We start from the raw sequence: 23756 nt of genomic DNA on the forward strand, positions 1-23756 counted from the left end.
AAAAAACAGAGATCAAAAGCTTCAGTAAAATCAGTGATGCATCTATATCAGCCATTTATGAACACTGATTTCCAATTTCTGTGTTAATTTTTTGACATGCTGTGTTTCACAGCAGTCATTCCCCAAGAGAAGAAATGAGACTGTATCGGATAGCGGGCCACAAATGTTGACTAATCCCTGGTAAAAACATCAGATCCTCTTTGGTTGCTGATTTCATAAAAGTAAATCTTGTTCTGGACATCTAAATCTCAAAGGCAATAGGGTTACTGTATACAGCCACTAGTAAGTCTCCAAATTTTGTGTAATTCTCAGAATATTCTCATGATGGTACCAGCCTACATTAGCTCTCCTGCAATTATATAGTCCAGTGAAATTCAATTAAAACATGTACTCAAGGCCAAACCATGAATGTGAGATGTAACACAATTTTTCCAATAAAATCTGGTAGGCACTCAGAAGATGGTTCCCCATTAAATGAACCATTCACTGTCTCTTACTTCAGTAGTCATTTTACAGACATTTGCAAAACATTTGGTTTCGTTGTCCACACCTGCAAGTCTAAAGATAGTTAAAGCTTGTGTGTAAACTGTGGAAAGCAACTTGCAGGATTTGTTTTTGGAGCGTTCGCTAACACTAGCTTTTTTGCCAACAGCTGTTGAATCAAAATTTAAAATAAATTTTTCTCCAATAATTCTCCACCCACTTATCTGACTTCAAAAAAATATGCCATATGAGATGAGTTTCAGGTAAAGAATATGCCATATGAGTTCAGGCCTGTTCTTGTTTTATCTTTTTGGAATCACCCATCCTTAATCATACTCTGTTGCAAACATTGAATGATACACTGAGTCACAAGCAAATGATAACATGAAAGAACAGGGAGAAAGTATTTTAATCAGAAAGATAGCTTTAGGTTGTGATCTCTAACAAGCAGGACTGAAACTGAATTCTGTGCCCTGTGGTATCCTCTTTCATTAGATAAATGTTGATAGCAATTGATTTTTTTAAGTGAAAGGAACAGGGAGAAACTAAATGAACACTGAACTTTTTTATGCTCATATTAGAGATGAAATTCAAAGACGCAGAGAAGAGTATAACATATAGACAAACCGGGGAATATCTTGATATTTACAAAGCATAAAAGTGACCAAACTAAATTTTTTTTTTAATATTAGTGAATTGCAAAAAATATGTTCATTATTACCTTGGGACAAAATTGCTACAACGTAAGTAATTAGACTTAGTTCCAATTCAATACCTGTGCTGGTTCACCCAGTCCTACTACTTTTGTGGTAGCATATTTGAGAGAGTAATAGCTGCCCTGAAAGCAAAGACATGAACACAGGAGGAGTTAACACTACTGTTAGCGCAGCCTGGGAAGTCTTTTGCTACACACATAGAGCAGCCAACTTCAGTAACATGCAGGTGGGAATGCAGTGAGCCACTGGAATATAACTTACAAAACATACATGGTCAGGTGATGCTGCTTTGGGGCAAGGAAACAGATATTTGATTTGAACAAGTTTAGGAGCCAGGAGAAGTATTCAGTGCCTGTGGCTGGAAGGAAATATATTTCTCAAAGAAAACTAGTGTTAGAGTAGGATGGTTCTCAAAAGCAGCACCCAAGACCACAACATGGAGACAGCCAAGCCAGACAGCTTGAGAAACAGCACCGAGTTAGTCACAATGAAATGCATCCTGCTGATGAAAGCTTATCTTACTTAATGTTAAGAGGAACATGAAAAATCAAGATTTAAAGAGAGATTATAATGTCACAGGGTTCATCCTTAAGGGGACATGACTTTAAAGATGCTCCATTCTTTCAGCTGCTACTTTTAGTTTAAGTAATTTCCGGAGACATTTTGATACTTCTTCACTGAATATCCTTTCCCTACATTCTCTGTCTTTTGAGACCATATTCACAAGATTTCACTGGTACAGAATCAAGTCCACAGTACTTTTGTCTTTACATCTGCATTACCCTGATTCGTTTATTCGTTTCAGTTAATTCTAGTTTACATTGAGTACTATTCTCTCAATCTTGCTAAAACTTTGTCTCTTGGGCTACCATCTTATCTGCTGCTTTTCAGTTGATTTCCCACTAATTTGCAGCAAATCACTGTCCCAGTGCATTCACTGCTACTTACTTGACAATCATTTTCAAACAGACTTTGATTTTTGTGATAGCATTTGTTATTTAGAATCCTGTAACATTAATATACCAGAAGAAATTTCAACTTATTTCCCCAGAAAATATCTGAATATCTAAACTATTGCTTTATATATCTTTGTGGAGCAATTCATGTTGCCTCTACACTAATATTCTCCCTTCCCTGATGGGATTACTCTCATACAGAATAAGGGTTTTCAAGCACTGCAAACTTCTGGCTACTTGCCCAGTGCTTATATTTAGGTGAGAACATTGATTTGTTATAGTTATACATAGACCATCCTTCCCCAAATGTTATAAACACTGGTATGACCATGTTCAACCATGCTGAAGACAACATTGCTTTGAGTCTGGAATGATCCTGACAACTGCAGGAAAGGTGTCCACTGTTTTGGCATCAGAGAATGCAGAAGCTCATTCTTAACCCAGGGGAAGTCTGACCTAAATAGACAAATGCAGAAACTGAAAGTACAAGTTTCCAAGTGCTGCACAGATCAGCACTACTGAGAACTTCAGTAGAATGAACTGCACATGTAAAGACAGTAAAGTTGAGGCCTCATAATGTCCATTAAAATATTAAATATCACACCAAACACGAAATTACAAAAACATACTTGCTAATTTTAGAATTTTTGAGAGATGATCTCCAAAAAGGAAAAGAAAATTTCCTCTATCATTTGAATTTATTATTATTATTATTATCAGGACATTTCCCAAGGGTTGCATCCATTCCCTAAATGAAGAAAGAGGAAGCAGCTGTTTGAGAGCAGACCCACTGGGCTCGTGTGCTGCCTCTACACAGGAAGACAGGTGTGACAGATACCCATTCAGCCTTTCTTTAGCTGTTCTTTTAAGAGCTAAGTACATCTCGGCAGTATTTGCATGACCTGGAAAGACCACAAGCTTAATCACAAAAAAGAGGTAATTGAGCGAATGTTGGTGTTTAATAAAGTTATTTCAAACTGTTTTAACAGTTAAGGGATACATGAGAGTGGAGCCAGATTACTTGGGTTCTAATGCAAGGTCTGCCATGCTCTGAAAAGATGACCTCAGTCATCTCTTTCCCTGATCTCTAGAATAAATGTCCTTTGCAAGGTAGACGTCAACACACTGATAATAACCTTAGACAAGAATTTGTTGTAGTGATACTACAAACATTTACAACAATAATCTAGATAGCACTATGAAAAATTCACTCAAGAAAAATCAAAGCTTCACAAAAAATAGTAAATAGACAATAATAACTATACCAGTACATAAATATTTTCTGTCCAAACTGCTGGTGTCAGACTCTGTGACACAGAGTGACTTCTAATGTTCATAAATATCTTTAGCTTTTATTATTTGCAGTAGATTTTGTTAGAAGTTTATGAGACAAAATATGACTTTCACCACGTATCAAGGTAGGAAGAGTGACAACGAAAACTACACCAAATTGCTGAGGAATGAGTGAGAAAGTGAAGCTTGCTATGTTGGATGGGGTAAAGCTTTTATCAGCATGTTAGCATTACTCATAAATGGTTAATCCATAGGTGACACAGGGAAAGTAACTCAGCTGCCTTAAAGGTTTTATACCATGTCACAGCAATTTGTATCCTCTAAGTGCTTGAGTTCATAAGAATATTTAAGCACAGGCTTCTATGCATCCCTAAATACTTATGTGCACTTCATTGTAATCATGTTTTTAAGATTACTGATGTCAAAATTGCAGCTTTAAGATTACTGATGTCAAAATTGCAGTTAATCACATTAAACACATCCTTAAACGTCTTGCAGAAACAGCTTCCCTACTGAAGCTTAAGTAATTAAACCAACAAAGCAAAGGTCTGTAGTGCTTATCCGTTCTATAGGAAACATACTCAAATGCAACAGTAGCCAGTATCAGCATATGCCACCTCTGTATACAGTGAGGAGGCTTCCTAATGCTAGTAATGCTGTTGGTGCTAGCACCAACAGATGTGAGCACACTAAAGTACCCTTTTGTTAGAAAAGGTGATGCAATTTCACCCAATTATCATCACAAGGTGGTTGGCCTGGGAGGAAGGTAGCCTATGTTATGCACAGGACTGCTCTACCTAAGTAATCCCTTAGATAGAGATGGAGGCATCTAATGCACGTGGTAGTTGAAGAATGTAGCTCTCCGCAGAGACTGGTAACAACGTTCCTGTGGTCTCTATCTTGGTATATCAAGTATGGTTTGTTTAATAAGAATCTGTCTTAATTTTGGGTAGGAATTTGATGGCACTTGCTACCCAAACATCCTCATTTATGCCACATTAACACCTCCCATACACTTCCTCCACACCCCACTGTGGACGCTCCATAATCTTTGATGCTGTCCTGGACTAAGTGATGGCTCCGAAGGGCCCTGCAGTAAAAGGTGCCTGAAAGAAGCGCTTCCCCAAGTGAGATGCTGCTCCCAGAAGATATGTTCAATCACTAAGAGACATGCCAGCTGGTCGCCAGAAATGGACCACTCACTTAGCATAAGCATGAGACTACTCTGCAGGAATGTACACCTGTCACATAGACATAGATTCCTTTGCTGCTACTAAATATAAAATCTACTTTCTTAGGAAAAAGGAGAATGAAGATTTAACTCTGGTAGCTAATTACTTCCTTAAATGTTTCTAAATAGTGAGAGACATGCTGTTCTGTAACTAAAAGACAGAGAAATGGTTTCACGAGTTTAAGCAATATTTAGTCCCAACTGCACATTTCATCCAAAAACGTCAAAGAGCTCACACAGAAAAAGAATGAGATGCGACCTTAAAGGTAATATAGTCTTTCCCTAGGGCACAATAAGCTATACCAAAACCAATACAGTTTAGTAAAACAAATTCAGCAAAGACTACAGCACTTCTTTTTTGAGGGAGAACTACACCAAAATTAAACATGTCAGTAGCAGAATGAGAAATCAAAGACAAGGTTCAAGACTTTCTAATACCCAGCCACTCATGCTTCACTCAATGCTGTTAATCAGTCTAAAAGCTGTCCCTGGCCTGGTTAGCTATTTACCAGGTAACCCATAACAAATGTACACATGCAACCCCTCCCAGCATAACAAAAGAGAAGCTTTATGAGGATTTGGATCACTGTGCAGTGATTAGTTTTTGCTAATTGGAGAGACAAGACCCACTGACTGTCAAGGTAACCATGTCCAACCTTTAAAGTAGAAAGTGGTTGCAATGGCTGTCTTAATCCTAAAACAAAACCCTGACACAGCAAGACACTGTAGAAAAATGTGGCAGAAGGACCTTCAGTTATATGCTCTCTGGAAATGAAATAAAAGCTGCTGTTTAGCCACATTTATAAATATCATATCATGCATATCATCACTGGCATCCCTGTGAGTGAAGGTAAGCAAGCATATAGACAAGTTAGTATTCACAATAGTCAATCCAATCAATGTTCTATCAATAGCATCCATAAAAGACCCACTTGAGGATAAGCAGACACACTGTGCCCATCTTACACAGTTTGACTGGCTTTTACAAAGACAGTCCTGATCCGCTGACATAAAAGAGAGGGGAAAAATATTTCTACTCAAAGCATCCTGATAAGAGAGGAAGAGATGTGTTTGTTTGTCCTTTAGTCAAAAAGAAAAAGAAGGCCCAAAACCTTGGAGGAAAGCTGTCTGTCCAAGTACCAGAAATCTCGAGCTGTGGTTGAGAAGACACGAAATGTCCCAAAACAACTAAATCTACCTGTTCATGGTGGTCATAGACACTTATGTCTCAAGTCTTCAAGCATATCCTAAAATTGTTTTAAACTAATAAATCATGGTCACAGATTAGCCAATGGGGATATTTAACCTCTCCATCCAGCTTTTGGGGATGAGCAGCAGATAAAGTCATTAGTGAAACTCAGGAACCTGGCTGATGAAGAACCAATCATTTGCTTTGTAATTCTTAGCCTCTGCAATCAGCTGAAGAGGTGAAGGATTCACTGAAATACTAGAGACAAGCCAGACAGCAGAGCTGTTTGACCTGCACAGCATTTGTACAGACCAGCGAAGGGTTTCAGTGTGAGAGTTGAAACTAATCTGTTCATTTTCAAGGAAAAACTAACTTTGGATGTTGAACCTCAGGTTCAAGAGCAATATCCCAGGAGCAGAGGCAAGGGGGGCTGGTAGGTACAATAGACACATATGCTTGAAATATAATTCTAGATTCCTCAAGTACTAACAAAGAGGTTTTTACAGCTACATTTGCCTAATTATTGCCTCACTTCTTGATAATGTAACAAGAAACACGGTCAAGGAAAAGCAGACTTGGGAGAATTTCCACTTGACTCCCCGGCTCCGATCTTGCTGATTTGCAGTGAAAAGTGCGAATTAGTGTCTCCCTCTCCTCTGTTTTTTCTCAGAATTGCCCCCTGACCAGCTGGGATATCACATCCAAGTTGTCAAAGCCTGGCAAGGGCCAGCTGCATGATTAATCCCACATCACTCACAAGAGTCTGCAGGGATGTCCTGCCTGATCGAGCTGTTCATCTCCAGTTTGCACCCAGGCATGAAGAGACAGGAGCATAGTCCTACCAGCGCAAATCCTGGTGCTGCCAGCTTTACCTGAGATATCTATGGACATAGCAAAGCACTGGGGAAAGGGAGAGGTGATGCTGGCTCTTCACAGAGCTCTGATCCCATTTATATGGCAGCGAGAGGGGACACAAGCTCTTTCTGCTCTCTCCTTGCGTATCGCTCAACACACTGCACCGTGTCGCTAGTGAGGTCACATCATAAAAGCAGACCAAAGGAGCAGAGGGAGGCTTTTTTTCCTTGCCTTTTTCCCAGCATTTCCGGTAGGAGCCCATACACCTCTCCTCATATCCTGCATTTGGCTTCTTCTGGGACCAAAGGGAAACCTCAAAGCAGATGGGATTTAGCTTACTTACATTCTCTATAGCTAACTCAGATTTTATTAAACACAGCTGTAATCCCAGACTTCTTCAAATAGGTTAGCTCACTTCTTATGTTGCTTCTGTATCTTTAGAAATCCAGGCTTAGTAATAATTTTGAGAAAAAAATTAAAAAAAAAAAAAAAAGTTAATTTCTCAAAAGCAACTAAGTCATGAATTTAACAAAAAAATGCAAGTCTGTAATTCAGCTCTGACCAACCTTTTCTTATTTCCCATTTCTTCAGATCTTTAATAGGGCAGTGTAGTCCACTCCAGACTGAGACCAGAGTCCATCAGATAACACAGCAGAAGCAAAATATATGCCAGAGTAAGACAGAAAAATGCATAACTGACTACTCCTTATACCAACCGCCTTTCCTGCATTCCCTAAAACCCAGGAGCACCCTGTTATTTTGTGATGAGTTTGGGGCTCTCAACATCAACAACAGAAGAGCAAATTCAGTTTAAACCTTATCTCTTAGTCTCAACCACCTTTCTCAGCTCAGATTTAAGATTATCTGCCTTTCAGAACAAACCTTCCGCAACAGAATAATCCAAATCATTCCACACTGAAATAAGGCTGCTTGCAACCTATTTATATGACAGCAGAACAATAGAAATCATGTATGCTGCTTTTATTCTAAATACAATTCTTTTATTTCCATACTTTCAGAGTGTAAATTATATGAAAATATTGTGCAAATACTCCTCCAAAACTTCACTTACAAAACTGAAGTTAATTGAATGCACGAGTTCAATTCACAAAAGAACAGACATTTCTTTTATTTTTTTGTACTATCAGTATCAATAGTTTAATAATACGTATATTTTCAAAACAATTAAGACAGATCAGAAAAGTCTTGTTGCTGTGTAGAGGGATAAATTCATCTTTTTGATTATCCCAAACAAATGGCAGTTGTTGTCTATAATAAGGAATGCACAGAAGCACACAATTAAAATGAGGATCTAACCAAGAAAAAAAAAAAAAAAGAATTCGTACTGAAGATCTCTGCTTTAATCTGTCATCTCCAGAACAGTCTGCATTTTGTTAGAGTGCAGTTAGGTTTCTCTCATCTAAAGAAATTTTTAGGGCAAACATTTGCATTATGAGAGTTTTTTCTACTGCATTTATTCTGGCACAGGCAGTGCCTCCCACGAGGCTGAATTCTAAAACTGATGCCTGGAGAACAGAGGACTCGGAACCTCATACCTCAGATAGGTATCAAATTCCAAATATTTTATTTCTTCTTTAAAAGCTTTTTACAGACACCATTATGCAATAAGGATTAGAAGTACTCATGTAACAGCCAGTGCTTTAGTATCCCAAAACGATCATGTCCAAGATTGCTCATTACAGTTAGGAAGTGATTCCATTTTGTAAAGCCAACAAAAGATACTCCGCGTCATGAATTCCAGTCAATTATAGCCAAATTCAACCCATGTCCTCCTAGTGTAGTTTTCCACAACCTTAACATGGTAACTGCTACACAGTAAAGTTGGTACCTCACTACCTGTTGCTAAATAAAAATAAAATATAAAAAAGAGCGGTGTGGTGGGAAACTCTGAATTCAACACATCAAGCATCTTGGATTTCAACTTGGCATTTGGCCAAGGTGCAAAAGCACTTACGGACTTTACACATACTTCTCTGATAGTATTATGACTCTTCTTTTTCTTTTCTTTATTTCTTCTGTCTACGTTACTGGTGTCTGTTCCCAATTTGCTGTGTAATGAAGTGACACAGGGCTTAGGAACGTCCCCTGGAACAAACTACCAACCCCCACCGCCTACTGCGACGGGGAGACTCGTGGCTCTGACTTCATGGCACCCGGGACTAACAAGCACAGAGCTACTGCAGCAGCCCTGGCAAGAATAAAAAAGCAACCAGACTCTATACGTCCACCCAGTACTGAGGTGGAAGTGAGTGAGGAAAGATTTTCCATTCTATACCCAGAGGCCCATCTTACGGGAAATTTCAGTCAGTAAAAGCGAAATGTTACTGGAATGTTGCCTTCTTGAGCTTGCATGGAATTTTTTATTATTATTAAATTTGGAGAAACAGGTGTGAAAAATTCATCTCTTTCCCCATGGGGCTTGTTCAGATGTTGCAGATTGCGTGGACTCCGTGAGATGCAAAAGGGCTTCTGTCTGGCAGCGTTACCTGCAGACAAATACCTGTTTCTAATTAGCTCCGGGTGTTCCCCCACCTGCCCACCCCAAGGCAAGCCAGGAGGAAAGCATTTGGCAATAACAATGATTTTGTTTGCTGAAACAAGCTGTCAGATAACTTCCTTTGCATTCAGAGTATCTCATAAGGTAGCTGAAGAAGTGAGCTGGAGTATCTCAGTTCTCTGCAGGTAGAGGATGCTCAGCCCCAACTGAGAGACTACCACGAAATGACACTGAGCCCCTATTAAAACACTGATGGCTCCTCTTTTAGGTGAGGCAACACAGAAAGGCTTCATGGGGCCAGAAAGCATCTTTCCTGTTTGTGCCTCCTCCCCATCCACGCTCCCAGATGTCAGGCACTCAGGACAGGGCTGTAAGGGGGATATTAACCCTTCCTGCATTGACTTTTCTACTACAGGGCCCCATGCATGTGTGAATGCAAAATGACTCGTTTCAATACTCACATTTAGGAGGATTAATAGGCATTTCTAACCAGCCAAGAGCATGAGTAGGTATAAGCAAGCCTATGTCCTATTTAGGGGAGGTGTCACAGTCCTACAGTACTAAAAACCATTAAAGTAAGAAGCCCCTGTGCAGGCAGCCAGCAATGATAGCAAGAGAACTAGAGAGAAATACTCTTTTTATTCTATTGGGCCCTCTGTTATGAGCTGCATATGTTTAAAGACACATTACAATTCAGGAAGGAGAGTACAATAGATTTTACTCCTTTCAACAGCTGGCTCAGACAGCAGAGACATGGATTCAGGAGGTCTCAGATCCAGCAAAAAAACCCCAAGAAGTACAGAGAGAATAACAAGCAATGCCTCAGTAAAACAATTTGCATCTTCAGGCTAAGGGACACTTGAGGAAGTTATTAAGATATAATCTTGGAAGTGACTCTTGGCACCTGTGCCAGTTCCAACACTGTGGTAAAGATGAATAAATTAACTCCCAGTAAAAGAGGAAAAAATTATTTTACATTTTTTACAACTACTGACAGACAAAAGCAAACAGCCCAGTAATGAGGGCAAGGAACATACAAAATGTTCTGAGTTTTCTAACTTACCTCGTTTCCTTTCCAGAAGCCGACTGCAAAGGACACACTTGGTATGAGAGCTGTATTGAGGGGAACAACACCCCCTTTCAGGTTTTCTGTTCTGAAAGCAGTCCAGGGAATTAATACTTCTTGTACTGTGTATAAAAAAACCAAAAACCAACAAAAATTCTTGTGCATAAAAGACTCAGATGATGAAAAGCTTGCAGAGGTCTGGGAGTCCCTGCGCACAGCATTTCCTAGGGTCACATCCAGCCCCCCCGCACTGTGGCCACTTTACAGCCTGGTACACAGCGGGCGTTACACTGCTGAGCTCTCTCCCCCCACTCCAGCGAAGAACTGCCCTGGCCTGTGCCCACGGGCTGGCCAGAGGGTTCAGCCCAGGATGGTGGTGGTTCAGGCATACACGCTCACACGTATGTATGCACTTGCTTATTTTGCACAGAGACATCTGCTCTTCCCTTTCGCTTTTTGTTTCTAGTCCTTATGTTTCCTTTAAGCTCAATGAACTTTGCCAAGGCGAGAATGTATGAGATGCACTTATTACGAAGGGAATTTTCTCTCCACTTTCTGGACTATCTGATAGTCAGAACTTTTCTCAAGGCAGCACTGAAAGTGAGGTATTTGTTCCATAATTAACCATTATCAGAGACAAGTTACAGGACGGCCTGGACTGCTGTCTAGACCTAGTCTGGCAATTCCAATATCCTTACAGTCTAATGGAGTTGCTCATGTATCACATATCTTTTATTTAATTTTATTTTTTTAACCATGAAATTAAATCTCTTACCACATTAAAGAAGAATCTGATGAAAGGCAAATCTATTTCAGAGCGAATTGATATATCTACCACAATAACATAGAACCTCCTGACCTCCAGGCTGGTGTGGATTTAATGTGGGAGCCTACAAAAAGGTCAATGTTTTAACTAGGCAGGAAGCGGTTGAGAAGAAGGGGAGCACTCAAGAGAAAATTCTGCTCTTAAAGTGGTGTAAATCCAAAATAGCTTCCCTGAAAAAAATGACATTACTTCAGGTTTTGATTGATGTAAATGATCTTGCCTCCTAAATGACAGGTCAAAAGTTTGATGTTCTAGACCGGAGGAGAGGAAGCGGTTAATGTTTCACCGCACTGTAAAAAGCCAACTGTGTCAATAGACTATATTCCACCTGGAGAAAGAAAGTTTCTAAATGTGGTCAAATTTGACATCAGAAATGCATAGGTGCAGTCTCCTATATAGTATCAGGAAACACAAGGCGAGACATAATACGTCAATGGAATATTTTTTTACCTCGAGAATATGAATAATGTGATCATTGAAAAAGTGGCTAAGGGACCCTCACAACTCAGGGTGTGCAAATCTCAAATTCCTTCACAGGTTAATAGGTCTATTTGGAGAAAACATCAACAATTTGGACGCTTCTACAAAGCTTTCTCCAAATGCCCCCATGTCAATTTGGCTTGGAAACTAGGCTGAGCACAGCATGAGACCCAGCTCTCCTCAGAGAACTATGGGACTTGCTAGGCATAATTTGAACCGTTTCCTTTGCTTGCTAAATGCAAGCTTCAGAAGAGTTTTGAAGACTTAATAAAAATTACTACAAGTTATTTAGTTTTCCAAGAAGTTCACCGATGAAAGTTCCTGATCACAGACCCATCCTGAAGTCAATTATAACTGTGCAAAAACAACAATTTCCATTCTCCAGACGAGGTGGTCAAAGGACATGAAATGCCACACCTATGCCATGCAAGTCTGAGACCATGTACACCACCAAATTGGAAAAGCACTTGGCCAGTGCCAGACTCTCCGGTCCTGAATAACTATGAAGTGTCATATCATGACTTAACTAGCTGTCCCTCTGTCCTGGTTCCAGCTGGGATAGAGCTAATTTTCCTTCTTAGTAGCTAGAGTAATGCTGTGTTTTGTGTTCAGGATGGGATTTGGTATGAGAAGAATATTGGTAATACACAGATGTTTTTAGTTGTTGCTAAGAAATCAAGGACTTTTCAGCTTCCCGTGTCCTGCCATGCCCAAAGCTGGGAGGGAGAATGGCCAGAGCAATGAACCCAAACTGGCCAATGGAATATTCCATATCATATAATGTTATGCTCAGTAGGTTGAAGGTTGGCTGGGAAGCTGTGTCTCTCTTCCGGGATTGCAGTTTTGGGATTTTCCCTCCTCTGGGTTTGCTAGCTGAGAAAGCACTGGGCATTGATTGGTGAGTGGTGAGCAATTGCATTGTGCATCACTCATTTGTATATTCTATTATTGCTATTACTATTGTTATTATTTCAATTTTATTTCACTTCAATTGTTAAATTCTTTTTATCTCAACCTACGAGTGACTTTACCTCTCCAATTCCAGTCCCCTGGGGCAGGGGGAGGGAGAGTGAGGGGCTGTGTGGTGTTTAGCTGTCAGCCAAGTCTAAACCATGACATCCCCTCACCAGATCCTGACAGGTATTAGCCAGAGACACAACTACAGAAACAACATTTTCTGGAAACAAAGGCTTATATTCACAATGACAACATTAAGGAGGGAAGGAGGTCTTAGATATCAACTCAATGTTTGTCTTACCCTCAGGACTCACAGCACGTTCAGCAACCCCTGGCACCTTATGCCCAGGATAAGCTTGTCCAGCACATGCAACCGACACTAGACTGCTGCCAAAATCTCCTCAGAGAAACATCCTACCTCATTCATTTTACACTCTTTGCATAGTCAAAATTACTTTATTTCTCATACCTGCAGTGGAAATGACAGGTAGAGGAGCAGGCCCTCAATACCTTCTGTTCCACCAGCCAGGCACTGTGAAGCCATATGTCCCCTCATTCAACCTCAATTCAGGATCCAGGGGAAGGCTCAGAAACAGCTTGTAAAGATGTTTTCTCCTGCTTCATAAACTATCCCTGTATCACACACAGCTCTTGCAAACAGCTGCAGCCTCTTGAGTTATCCCCTTTAAAAAACATGCAACATGGGTTTGATATCTAGACAAACTGCAATTTAAAAATTGAGAAGCAACTTATGCCAACTGGTTCTGGACTAGATGGCAATGAATGTGAAGGCACAGAAACTGAAGTTTCCATGCAGACTGTTTGGTAAGAGGTTGCCTCACAACATAGATGTCACTGCGGTGTGTTTCAGAATCCCAGGAGAGTTTTGAAGCCCTCTTTGAGGACCACTGCAGTCCTACAACCAGAACTAGGGAGTTTATATGCATATAGTTGAGCCAAGGTTAAACTACTATCGTACCATTGACCTGTAGAACAGACGTACCCAAAGGCTCTATATAAGTGTCTGGCTCTTTCAAATAGAAAGAGAAAATAAAAGATGAAGATACTTGCCAAACACCAGAAACTCCTAGAAAATGAAGTATATTCTGGAATGACTTTTGGCCTGTGCTTTCCCCTTTTGCCAGGGGTTCAGACTGCACCTGAGCCAGGTATTACAGTTCTGCGTGGGTCCCTTCACAGAGCAGGCAGAACAGCTCTGGACTGATTACACAGCATTGTCTGAATTTCCTCAGCAAGACAGCTAGGGATTTTCCATTTCCCATGATCATCCCTGACTGGCTGTAGTGACTTCTGTCAAGTTACTGAGCACTTTCAAATACACTTTGAACACAAAAGAAAGGAACACAACAGCTGAATTGGAAACTGCTAATAAATATGTATTTTTTAAAAGCTGTGCACAGATTTGTAAAACTCATCCCTTTATATCAGTTAAGAGAAGAATGTAAGTAACAGAGCAGCATAACGTTGCTAAGAATCTTTGCAAATTTTTCCACAGCAAAGACTGGGAAACTCTTTGTATTGACAGTTACTGAGTCATTTTGAGATCTATAACATCAGCTTCTTTATAGAGGCTTCTAGGTTAGCTCTGCCCTAGAGTAACAGTGATCCTTGGCCTTGCAGATGTATGATCTCTGAGGAAGAGGCTAGTGTTCATGCACACTAATGTGTTCTTGGGATGCATCTGCACAGAAAAACGTCGGTGTAACTTGCTATATTGCTTTCACCTTAGTGACGCAGATAATGGCTGTAATAAGAAGATGGCAGTGGGGGATTTGGCTGCAACTGAAGTTAGCTTTGAGAGTCTACTGGAAACTGTAGCTATATAATGCGGCATCTCTCCAGTACTAAAATCTGTCATGTATTTTAATAGTCCTTACTATTCATGCCACTCAGTTTGAAGCTTACTTGGAAGTTATGCCTGCATATAGTACAATTAGCTCTTTGTTTTGCTGGCAATATGTGAGGACAGGAAGGACAGGTGAACTCTGAGTTCAGTGAGGGCTCCTTTCAAAGCAGCTGGAAAGGCCCCAAAGTTATGGCATGAATGACATCCATAAGCCCTCTGGCTACAGAGTCTTCACAAACTTGTAACACAGGATAAGAGAAATAGCACAATCATTTAAGTGGTTAATGGTCACCTTTTAATGACTCCCTAACAAACTGTAGTTTCATATGTACTCAACAAACATGGCTTTGGCTCCCATTCATGCTGTCTGGCCAACATTTATTACAAACCAGTTTCCGGCAGACAATCTTGAACCATCTTCAATTTAGGGTTCCCTTGCAATAAGGAAGGGGGATGTAAGAACACTTACAATTTTTCTTACATCTTTTGAGCTCCAAAGTAGGAAAAATCCTGGAGGTGTATTGTTCAGTCATCAAGTTAAGCAGCAGCAAACAAAGTGATGTCATCAAAAGCATCAAGTCTATTTCTTGGAGATATTTGGATGAAAAGGCTATGTGGGGGACTGATTTCATTTTGTAGGAATCTCAGCTATAAACAGATTAGCAAATTGTTGTGACAGACAGTAAGCCTTTCATGAGAATGTTTACCACTGAGTTCCACAGGCCAGGATCTGGCCAAGCCCATCATCTTGAAACATCACCAATGAGTAGAGACTTCCAGGAATCACATGCTGCTAAGGCAGGTGCCGGCAAGGCAGGCTGGAAGCTAGAAGATGGCTGTGGAAAAGGGGGTGGGGGGCGAGGGTGGGTGACATTCTTTCCTGACGCTCACTCCAAGAATCAAGTTTGGAAGCCAGAGGACAGCAAGCCAAAAAGCTAAACACATCTGGTTTTGTAGAGGGTTTAGCCAGTCTGACGAATGAATCTGTGCCTACAAAAGAGGTCCCTAAGGTGTCAGGCTAGAACTATGCAAGTGAAGATGTTTGGTTTGAGCTTTATCTACTTCAGATTATTGTGGCAGTTTTTTTACTTCAGTAAAATAATCAAAGTATTAGAGTAGTGCAGTGAAGGATGGAAATGTTTGTATAGATAGCCTCATAAAGGAAAAAGAATAAGTATTTCATAATACAGATCTTGTTCTTCCCAGTATAGCAAACGACAACAAAGTCCTTTCTGGAATAAGACAGGGCTAAGTTTGAAAGTTGAGCCTGTAAAACAATGAATTGTTTGTTAGTACTGTTCTTTGCCTTTCAAAAATCCTCTACCTGAAACCCACACTGCATTTTGTATAGTTACAGACAGAAAACAAAATAATGACCAAATGACATAAATGAGGTTACATACAGTGTCTGTGATAAAGCCAGAGGCAGCCAAATCTCCTTGCACCCAGGAGGATGCCTCAGCCAAACCAAATCCTTCATCATTTTGCAAGTCTGCAATGGAATGTGTGGCTTCTGGGCAAGGCAGAACTAGAAGAAAAGTTTCTTTGGAATTGACATATCTGGGAAGAAAATGCTTCAGCTTTTCAAAAAGGAAAAAACCAACAACCCTTTCCCAACCTTTAAGTTAAAGGTTAGTTTTTCCTGATGACTCATGATAACTGTCAGACCCTGAACTTGCAGACAGTTACACATTCAGCTGACTACCACCTACATCACGAAATCTGTTTCATTAGTGTCATACTGGCTCACTGGGACCCCAAGCACAAGGGATAATGAAGCTTATGGGTTATTAAAGCCAGCAGGGAACAAACACATCACTGAAACCAACTTTCTGCCCTCAACAAACCAAAATACTTCCTCCAATATTTCAGTACACTAATATCAACACAGGAATAATTCTTAGCTTGAAATGGACCTCTGCATAGCTATTTACCCACATGTCTAGAACTTCAGAAGGATATCTAAAATCTGGCAAAGAACAGATCCTTATATAAATCTGCCCTCATGAGCCTCGGTCATGTTTGCCCTTTTCATTCTTATTAATGCCGAGCAACAACGCATTCCCTACCAATGATTGCTATGTTCATAAACATTTACAACAACTGACTGAATGAAATCATTTTTTGTTCCATCCACCCATCTACACTTAAGTGTGTCAGAGAGCCTAAACTATTACACTGCCAAATACAGAGAACTTGACGAAATATAAAGCAATACAGTTCAACTTTTCTCAAATAGAGTTCAGCCAATTTGCATCAGCTGCAGATCCAGTTTTGTATATACTTTATATTTGGGACCTCATAACACCACTTGTTTCCTTGGTATACTATGAGATATCCAGACTACCTGTTTTGTCTACTTCGGTTGCTATGGTTTCTCATGGTTTAGTTGAGAAGTCCCTCCTGAACTTCAAAAGCTTCACACACATAGCCTTACACACCCTCCTCACACCACGCCCTGAAAGACCTTAGCCTCACTAAGCTTTCTGTGTCTTGTTAAGGATTGATATTGATTGTCTGATCTTGTACAGAAGAATGGGGGTAGGTTATTTGGTCCAGTCTTTCCCAGTCCAGTGCATGTCAGATTCAACCCCAGTTATGAACTGTAATGAGTTTCAGCCATGTGACAGCTCTTTATCCATTATGTTTGTATAAACTGAGTAGATTGGTGCTTTCTTCAAATGCACTGGACTTGATTTTTTGGCCCAGGGCTTTGTTTTTTTCCATGGTTTATTTACAGACTGAAGAAACTTTGGGTTGGGAAGAGGAAACTCTAAATCCACTCTCATTTCATCTTCTGCACAGCAAAAAACCCCCAGGCCTTAGAGCCAAACACTGATTTTATTGCAGTAGCAGCAGGCCAGTTTGTTTTCTGACAATATCTATTTAGAGACAATGAGGCTTTACCCCTCTCAGTTTTGTCCTGTATTTCTAATTATGAGTAAGACTGGATTGCATTTTTGAATACAGCTATTACATAGAAATAGACTCATGTAATTTCAACAGTGCAGTGTATTCATTATTTCTAGTTACTGCTTCTTTGCATTCTTGCACCTTGGACACTGACATTACCTCCTAATGAAGGTTTTGGCTTGCTGCATTTAACCTCATTGATCCTGAATGTAAATAAAGTTTCAACTTGGATTCCAGTTTAAAGTGTGACACAATGTTCTATTTCACAATATTCAGAGCAGGGAAAAAAAAAAAAAAAAAAAAAAGAAAAAAAGAGAAGTCAAGAAAATCCCAAGTTCTCAAAAAGATTAAGAGAAGACCAGGAAGACCAGTGCTGGTATTCACGGAACCAAATGCTTCTTTGTTGCTTGTTTGAAAAGAGGAAAGCTTAACCCTAATACAGGCCACTACTCATTTTCATGTGTATATATTCCTTGCCTTCATTCCTTCCTTATCTTGTCTTTCAGATAACAGTAATTATTTGTTATTCCTTTTAGTGATAATACAGCTTCCTAGGATTTAGATGAAAGGTCCTTCAGAGGAAGACATGCTGTGTCTTAGGTATAGCGATTATACGCATTTCAGGTTTACTTTTGGTTTCTTTGTTGCTTCTCCTTGTTAACTCAAAAGGAAAAATCATTTAAAAAGAAGATACTAAATATGATCAAAGTTCAGAAGGATAAGGAAAGACAGTCTTGCAATAAATGCTCTGATTAATCCCAAGACATAGACAAATCATTTAATATTCTTTGTGCCTGAGTTCCCTCATCAGAAATACAGTCATACCTATGTCTTTTATTTCTTCCAACTTTTCAGGGCAGGAACTACCTTGCTTTCCAGGTCATCTGCACATAACACAACAGATTGAAGCAGGGGGCCTGTAGTAAGACAAATACTGAGTAAAAACAATGCAATCAAGGACAAAAGTTGACCAAGGTTGTTCAGTACATTAGCCCCATCCCAGTTATTATATATAAAGGCTCAAATCAGAATTAAGTTCAACATTGAAAAGAAAGCATCAGCTACACAAAGCCAAATATTCCACAAACCTGGGATTTAGTGACATATTCACGTATGATATTAAAGGCAGGATACTACTGACTGAACATGTGATTCATTATAGTGGGGTCTGCTACTGGCCACCCAACCAGGAAGACCGAGAGGATGAGGCCCTCTATAGACAGATAGGAGCAGCCTCACATTCACAAGCCCTGGTCCTTACGGGGGACTTCACCCACCCTGATATCTGTTGGAGGAACAACACAGAAGGGCATAAGCAATCCAGGAGGTTCTTGGAATGCGTTGATGATAAGTTCCTTCTCCAAAGGATAGAGGAGCCAATGAGGAGGGGCTGGTGGAGAGCATGAAGCTCAAGGGCAGTGACCATGAAATGGTGAAATTCAAGATCCTTGGGGCAGAGAGGAGGGTGCACAGCAAGCTTGCTACCCTGGACTTCAGGAGAGCTGACTTGGGCCTCTTCAGGGGTCTGCTTGGTAGAGTATCATGGGATAAAGCCCTCCATCAGGAGGACACAGACCTGCTCGAGCAGGGCCAGAGGAGGCCACGAAGGTGATCAGGGGGCTGGAGCACCTCCCCTGGGAGGACAGGCTGAGAGAGTTGGGGGTGTACATCTGGAGAAGAGAAGGCTTCGGGGAGACCTTAGAGCGGCCTCCCAGGACTTAAAGGGGCTACAGAAGAGGGGGGAGGGACACTTGATCAGGTGTGTAGGGACAGGACAAGAGGTAATGGTTTTAAACTGACCATTTAGTAGAGGGTAGATTTAGATTAGATATAAGGAAGAAATTCTTTACTCTGAGGGTGGTGAGACACTGGCACAGGTTGCCCAGAGAAGCTGTGGCTGCCCCCTCCCTGGAAGGGTTCAAGGCCAGGTTGGACGGGGCTTTGAGCAACCTGGGCTAGTGGAAGGTGTCCCTGCCCATGGCAGGGGGGTGGAACTAGGTGATCTTTAAGGTCTCTTCCAACCCAAACCATTCCAGGATTCTATGATTCCAGTATATCCCTGCGACTGGTATGTGGAATAGCTCCTCAATGTCCAGCTACTGTGAAAAGTATTTATGAAACATGCTGAGATGGATTAAAACAGAAAGGAGGAGGAGGAGGGAGCTAACCGATTGGCCTATCATAGCTTCTCCATCACTTTCCTATCCCTATTTGGAAGGAATGGGATCTTTCCAAATATCTGCATGCAGGAGAGGCTCTAAGTCTGAAATCTACATCAGCAATCTGTGCTCTCGCCCACTGCCCTGCCAGAGACAAACTGCCCGGTGGGAACTGAGTTGTTGTGGGACCTGCTGGGTTTGTTATTTGCACTGCAGTGTTTAAAACTGCTGCAAGGAAACCCAGGGGATATTAAGCAGAGCTGTTCCTTCCCTGTCAAAATGTGTAAACATGAACAAATACGGGGTCTGTCTGGAGAACATCAAAGTCAGGTAACACTTAGCCCAGTGAAACACCCCATAGCTGTGGGGGGACTGAAGTGTGAAAGAGTCCTTGTTTTACATAGCTGTTGTGAAACGTCACACAGCCTGGGGTTAGAGCATGTGTTGGCTGTGTTTCCACATGGTGAACCCAAGTTCTCCTTCTTCTGGCTGCCTGGAGCCAGATTGTTTCAACCTTTTGGTTTTTTTTCAAGTGTCCTTCTGTCCTGCTTTTCTTGAAACACCACACACCCTGCATGCCAGATGCTGCTAGCCTGGCACTGCTGACTTGATGCATATTCTGGCCTTATGAAGAATGAAGGAATCATTTCTTTAATGTCCCAAACTGCGTGGCTATCCACATCGAAACACATCCTGATGTCTCAGCCACAGACACTCTGGCCTCCAAACACATCAGCAGACATACTCTTTTCATGTCTCATAGCCCTACTGTGAATTGCACAGACACATATGAAATTGTGCAGCAGATCTTAATCTTTACTTATATGAATAATCAGATTGATAAATCATGTGATTATAGACTATTTATATGAGAAAGGTCTGCAAGAAAACTCTCTCCTTGGATTTATACTTTATAAGGATATGACATCCTATAGTCCAAGCATGCTGCACGTGTATTTGTATTCAGGGCCAGATCTCTACTCTGATATGGCACAGCTGATTTTGGTGAAGTCATGCTGAGTAACAAGCTGGCCTTCTCTCATTAGTTCGTCATTCTGATTTGCCCTTGCTATTTTAAAAGACTTGCCTGGGGTTTCCCATACCAGATATGACCTCCAGGCTGCCCTTTCTCTGTGATGACACAATAATCTAATTGCAAGACCTTGAGAAAATTTTCTAAGAACGTTATGCACCATTCTTGATCAGCCTTCCTCTCACCCCTCAAAACAGTTGGCTCAGTGATTCAGCTGCAAAAATCAGCTAGAAGACTCTACAGCTTTGTTATTATAACAGAAAACCTGAACCCGCACACCACATCTTTCCTCCAGATGGGGAATTCCTTTTCTACAAAGCTCTCTTTAAAATGTTGATTAGCAGTTACTTTATAAGAGAAAGGAGAAACTGCTTTCCTTTAATCCTCTCTACAAAAAGTTAATTTTTATTTTTCCACAGTGATGGTGGGCTGCTGCATCTAGCAGGTATATCTGAAAATCAGTAATATTATTAATTCTCTGCAGATGTCCAGACCCCTCTGACAGAAGACTCAGGCTCTCTGCAAATCCTAGAGGTCCTCGATGAGTAGCATGGACAAAGCAATCACTTTGACAATTTTTTTTCAAAGCCCTGTTAGAAGAACTGGACCTCCTCCCACTTCATCCCAACGATGTAATAAAATAAATATGTTTCTTTTACCACTTACTTTTCCAGGAATGAAGAATGCTTTCATCAGGACACAGACATGAGGACTCTCCTTGCACCTTTTGTGTATCTTTCACTGTAGAAATTAGACCAAAATAAACTCACTGAGTGACAACTAATGATCTGTAACTGCATGTACAAAGACCACTTGCCTACCTAACTCCAGCACTTTCTTCTACATCCACTGTCAATTGTCCCCTCCATAGGATGGGAATTGTCACACAGCAGGTGTCACGGTGTCACCAATGATAAGCGAATGGAATTCACACGTGAAAACCACTTTCTTAAATAAAAGAGCTGTAGAGGGAAGTCTTATGTGTTCAGTGGGGTTCTCACTCCAGGAGAATATATCTGTAAAAAATTCAGTTGAGGACTGGGGTAAGCGGTTTATCCTATTATTTCACTTCATTACCTTTAGCCAAGGCTCTAGGGTTAGAGCCAAGAAAGGATTTTGATGCTCACAACCTAAGCAGAGGCCCTGCTTCAGGTGTCTGTCTTCCCCGCCCCCCCCCCCATCCCCCAGAAGCTATAAAGTCTCATTTTACCACTGGAAATAACAAAGGAGGTGAAAATCAGTTTGGAAAATTATTTCCAGAGGATTTCCTTCTCTAATTGAAACAGATTTCTGTGTGGAGACCATTGGGAAAGCAACATTTAGAGTAGCAATGGGCGGGGACTTCAAAGATACTGTTCAGATGAAAAACAGAATTAAAGTGTTTTATAGCAGATAAATTATCACAGAGACCTGAGACTCAGAGTACAGCCTATGTGTGAAAATAGAGAAAAAAAAAATAAAAAATCTGTGAGGGTTTCTGACACTTCAGACCAACAATTTCTTTCAAGAGGTACCCATATCTTTACCAGGTGCTTGTTAGAAAAATACTCAAATTTAAATCCTTACTTAAAAGACAAACTGGCACCATAGGTAAGAACACAAAACCAGTACAACCACAGTCAAAAGAAATACTTATAGCATCTGCTAAGGGGAAAAAAAGCTTCTCCCTCATACATCATAGACTTCATCTGAATTATGAAGGGAGTCAGTGGCTTCCAATACAACAGAGACATGAAAGTGGCTTTCCTCAAAACAGTGATGGAGAGATTCGGAAAGCAGACAAGTTACAGGTGGAAATGCCTCTGTGACACCCCAGACTCTGCCATATGACATGTTGAACTTCAGGTATGTGCCTGTATTTACCCTTACTCAAAAAACCACTGCAATCCAAAACCTTCAAATTCATGGACATCACATTAATTTTAAAGTTCAGCATATTCTTAAGAGTTTTGCCAAATCAGGGCCTATATCATGTAGTTTTAGCAGGTGTAGAGATGCAAGCGTAATGCCTAATTGTAAACCATTTGAAATTACTGGTGACAAAGGATAAATATGCATTAAAAATATGTTAGTAAAGGTTTTCATGTAATCTTAAGATGAAGGTTATCTTCAGTGGATCATAGTAGCTCTCTCTTACCATCATCCCATGTCTGTGAATTCCCTAATGTTCTATAAAGATGAACATTTGCTTCTTCTCACTCTATTTTTGCCTATTAAAAAACCACTGAAGATTTACAAAAAAATCTCTTTCCTTGCACAGGAAAAGAATGAAACATCTCTGTACAAACTGAAAAAAAGATTCTCAATTGTACTAATGCCCACTTGAGTTACCTGCCCTAGAGTATTGAACCACAACTTCAATCTTCATCCTGTCTTGCAGCTTACCCTTCCGAATACATACACACAGTTCACAACTGCACTGTTTACAAAACAAGTTGTTCCAGAAGCAGCAGAACAGAATGAATTTCTATCAATTTGTGTCCTTTGCTCCTGAAATTCCCCCTCTGCCATTCCCTACCACAATACTTCTACCAAGCATAAGACATCATGTTCTGTTTCTATTTAAGACCGACAGAGCCCGAACTGGCCAGTCAGTACATACATGCTGACTGACCAGCTGACTGTGACCAAGCAGTGTCACGGCTAAATTCTTCCTGTCTTTCCGTTAGTGGGCACACAAATTTGGCTCTTCTGGTCTGCATAGTCACTGGGTTCATGAATGTGTACAGATTTACTAACATCAAGACTTTCACCCCTCAGACATCTGATCAGAATCTGACAATATGTTCAAGTTGAAGGCATACGTGGAGTGCAGGGGGAGGAGACATGCCAGGCAGGCTGGATGCTTAAATTCACAAATATGTAGGTTGTATAAATCTCATTTCCCTAGGAAAACATGCTAAAAATAGAGTCAATAAAAAAGACGAAGCAGCTTGGAATGTTTTATCTTTTGCTTACTTTCAGCCCCGCTGATCTTTCAGAATTAAATGAAACGATACTATTTTAGTCTTTTCCTAATAAAGGGATTTTAAGCTTTGTAGGAAACAAGCCATTACCTAGAACTTCCATGGGAAGGTAAATACCTTGGCAGTGTGGTACAACTATAACCAAAATACCTGTAATCTCTTGAACAGTACCTGAACCTTCAGCTAAACCTACTAACAAAGAGCTGCTTCACCTAGGTCTACATCCCTACAACTAACTGCAAGAAAGA

Source organism: Strix uralensis, chromosome 21, assembly GCF_047716275.1.
Source record: "Strix uralensis isolate ZFMK-TIS-50842 chromosome 21, bStrUra1, whole genome shotgun sequence".
Classification (NCBI taxonomy): Eukaryota; Metazoa; Chordata; class Aves; order Strigiformes; family Strigidae; genus Strix; species Strix uralensis.